This window comes from Panthera leo, chromosome B1, assembly GCF_018350215.1.
Source record: "Panthera leo isolate Ple1 chromosome B1, P.leo_Ple1_pat1.1, whole genome shotgun sequence".
NCBI lineage: Eukaryota > Metazoa > Chordata > Mammalia > Carnivora > Felidae > Panthera > Panthera leo.
Window position 1 is genome coordinate 142,828,450 of NC_056682.1, and position 3,914 is coordinate 142,832,363.

The window sequence follows — 3,914 nt, forward strand, 5'->3', positions numbered from 1 at the left end:
ATTTTGGAGTTCCATTTGGATTTATTAGGGGCTCGGTAAGTAGCTACTTTCTGGGGTTGTTTAGAAGGTCTCTCTGTAACCAGAACCAAGCCTGCTTAGGGTTGCCAGCCAAAGATGTTAGCAGTTCTTTGAAACCCAAGTTAAGGTAGGTTCTGAGACCTCTCAAAGATCTGGCTTCTGGCTGCTTCCAGGGGACTGCCTTACAAATGTGTGTGCGGGATGATGACTCCTCCCTCCCCAAAGCCCACTCTGGTTTCTACAGAGGCAAGAGCTTATAGATCCATGAGAGTTCTGGGTTTGTCTATGTTATTCATGACCTAAAATGTCCCTCCCTCCTGAAGAGCTTAGGTCACTTTGAGGTTTGACAAAAGCTTTAGAGTCTTCAGAGGTGGTGAACACACCATCTCTCTGGATATGATCCCCGGAGGACTCATTCTCTAAGACCATACTGCAGGGGAAACAGACATGAAAGATTTCTGTCTTTTAAATTTGCTTTAAAAAAAGTCAGCTATATTGCCTTATTCCTGAAGGTAATTTTAAAGCTGTGCAGATGATGACTCAAAAGAAAATGAGAAGGGATGATCTTCATGGATGACTCATGCTCTTTAAGGTGTTGAACCCACTTGGCCGGGTCCCACTGCATCCTAGACAAATTTGACTAAAAATATTTTTTGACTAAAAATATTTTTGATTTGTTTAATACTAATACCTGGAGTTTAAAGGCAGTCCATGCATTGACAATAACTAACAACCTATCAACCAACCATCTAACTTTCTCTTTTTAGGGGTAAATAGAAGTATACAGTATCAGACAATTCATTTCAGAAGTTTCTATACATTCAGTGCTATTTTTGAAAAAAATTTAGAATGGACAACAGTTGAGATTCAGTTCTCCTGGTGACTCACCTAACAGGCTTGGCAAAAGATTTTTTTGACCTCCCCCAAAAGACCACCTTTTAGGCATCCAGTTTTCTATCCCTCCACCTGCTCTCCAACCCCTGTGCCAATTTTGTGCTGTTGCCAGTCCCCCTGGGCTATCCAGATGCCACTCATTGCAGACATTCAGAGTCATTAAATCCTGCCAGTCCTGACCTGGAGGCCTGGGAGGGGAAAAGCATTACAGAAGAGGCGCCAATCCCAGAACCTAGCACACTCCCTTTCAAGGCCCAACACACACAGACTTAGCGAGGTTCCAGTCCTTGGCTTTGACTCATGATCCCCAAACCTAGAGACAAGGGTGTTTCCCCAATGCAAGCAATTGAAAGAGTTTCACTTCTGACTGAGGACAGTCCCACAGCTTCCGAAGTTTGGATTCATCCTTAGAACATATAGATTTGTCATTCAGGGTAGAATTTTCTACTTTCATATTTTGTTCCTCCTGTGGCGAGATTCCCATTGCCCAGAGAAGCCAGTGACTCTGAGGTTGTCTTTGGCTTCTAAAGCCCCTACAGGTGATACAGGTGATATCACCACCTGTAAAGGCTAAACAGAGAATGGAAACGTTCGATTTCACACAAGAAAAAGAGAAAAGGAGCCTGAATTATTTGGAGTAGTCTCTCTCTCTCTCTCTCTCTCTCTTTTTTGAGACCTTTCCTTCTCTAAACATAATGGTTCTTCTGTTGTCCTCATTATTTGCTACCAAGCTTCCATTCCTGATTATATCACCAGGGTGAGGCCCAGCCTTCAATCCTTATGTTTTCACTAGACCTAGAAAAACAATGTGAAATAGAGAGCCCCTCCCTATGGCATCCACAGTGTTTTGGTTCACCCCTCCAGGCCCATCTTTCCATGACAGAGTATGCCCATTCAGAAAAGCACTGTAAAATTTTCTTTCTTGTGAAAACTTCTAATTACTTAAATAAATGTGTATGTTGCATAGAACTATCTCTCCTTCCATCCAGGACTGAATTCAAAGACTGTAACTCTTCAGAAATTATAGGCAAATGGGATTGCCAGGCACATTAGGAAAAGTGACTTTAAATCAGGAGTAATTTCGGGGATGAAGTGAAAGCCTGCTTCTGAGTCCCTATACTTTATGTGAGAATAGTCACATAGCATGTCCATTAATTACCAACTTGTTTCCCCTTGGGTTCCTAATGATTGGAGTATCTGTCGAATGAGTAGAGATGTGTGTTTGTTTCTGCACCGTTAAGTCTGCCGAATGATTTAAAATAGCTGGATGTTCCTTCAAAAAATTTTTTTAAGATTTTATTATTAAGTAATTTCTACACCCAACATGGGGCTTGAACTCATAACCCTGAGATCAAGAATCTCATGCTCTACCAACTAAGCTAGCCAGGCACCCCATTCCTTCAAATATTTATCCCATGGCACTTAAAGTAATGAAGAACATGTTCAAATTTCTGAATTTCTATGGAAATTCAGAAAAAATAAACTTCAAATAAAATAAAGGGGGCATCAACCACTCATTCTGCCTGTTTATTAAATATACTCAGGCCAAGAAGAGTTCCCAGGAACACATATTGAAGAATTGGATTTAGCAACATAAGAACTGGGTAGTCCCAACTCTTAGTTTTAGATAGTCTAGAACCAAGAGAAGCAGTTGGAACACCAGAAGGATAATTTTCATGTAAGGTGCCAGGGCCAATGTCCACATATTCTATGCAGGACAATGATGGACATCTCTGATGCTGAAATCCAGGACTGGTGTGTTAACACTAACCAAATGCCAGAAGGCTTCCTGGGGTTCTGCTTTGCATTTTGGCCAACGCTGAAGATCCCAGAAGATCTCATGTCTTGAGTTGCTCCTATGGCAGAAGATATAATGGAGTTTCTTTGAGCACCTAGGGTTACTGTGCCCCAAGGATGCATTAGAATATGGAAGGGAAAGATATTTGAGGGATTCCCAACAGGAACTCTGATGGAAGTCTCAGAGTAAGTACCATTAGAAAGATACTGTTCCATTTCTCTAGAGGTCTTTTCAATGTGGTCTGGGCAGGATGGAAGTCACTTAGAAGAATCGTGGTAACTTGAGCTCCATATTTCTAGAATTCCAGAGCCTAAATTATAGGTCTGACTGTCCCCACATCAAACTGTAGAAATGAATGTTTTCATCAAGGGATTAGAAGTCATTTTGTGACCAGCTCATGTCAGGTTCCAAAATGAAGAGGAAAGCACTAGGTCCCGTAAGAGAAAAGATTGTACTTTTTCCCACTAGCAGGAAGATTATGATCTCAAGAGTATGGTTGATCAGGGAGTGATTCTTGAACCAGAAAAACCTGAGGCCACTATGCAATGGCCATATTGATGAGAAGACAGTCAGAGGTATGGTGGCCAAGATGATCCAGCAAGGACCCTTTCCTACCTTTAGCTGGACCGCTTTGAAGACATTTAATGTGTGGTCTTCCAGGCCTACATAATCTTCTGGGTAATCTTGAAGACAGAAATTATTAAGATTGGGTTCCAAGCCCAGTAAGGACAGGAGTTTTTGTCTCCTTGCTGTATCCTCAACATTTAGAATAGTGCCTAGCACAAACTGGGTGCTCAATCAGTATTTGTGGAGTACATGTAACGATGCTATTTCTGGAATTAATGGATAGTCAAGCATGCTCTCAGGAAAGCATGTGGAATTGTCACAAAAAGAGCCTTAAAGGATACATGGCCTATTGATTTTACTTTTGTTTTAGCAGGCACACGTGTGTGTGTGTGTGTGTACACAGTTCAATACATCTCTATTAAAGCCACATAAACATTTTTTCCTGCTTAAGTAATAATTGTTATTTCAAAAAAACTTGGAAAATAACAAAGTCAGCCTTTGATGAGCAAATTAACACTCACATATGAAATATGCTTGGAGAGATTGTCTTTAATCAGTTTGGAATTGGAGGATGCTTTCTCTTTTTGCAACACTGCAAATGAAGAGCTTAGAATTTGATAAATTATAAACCTAATGA

The 3,914-nt window shown here is 40.8% G+C and overlaps 1 non-coding gene across 1 annotated transcript; it reads right to left on the reverse strand.

The window, feature by feature from the left end:
- Positions 1–2,228: 2,228 nt before the first annotated feature.
- TRNAK-CUU lies at positions 2,229–2,301 on the reverse strand. The gene has a single exon. It is a non-coding gene; the product is annotated as a tRNA-Lys (tRNA).
- Between the last annotated feature and the right edge of the window lie 1,613 nt (positions 2,302–3,914).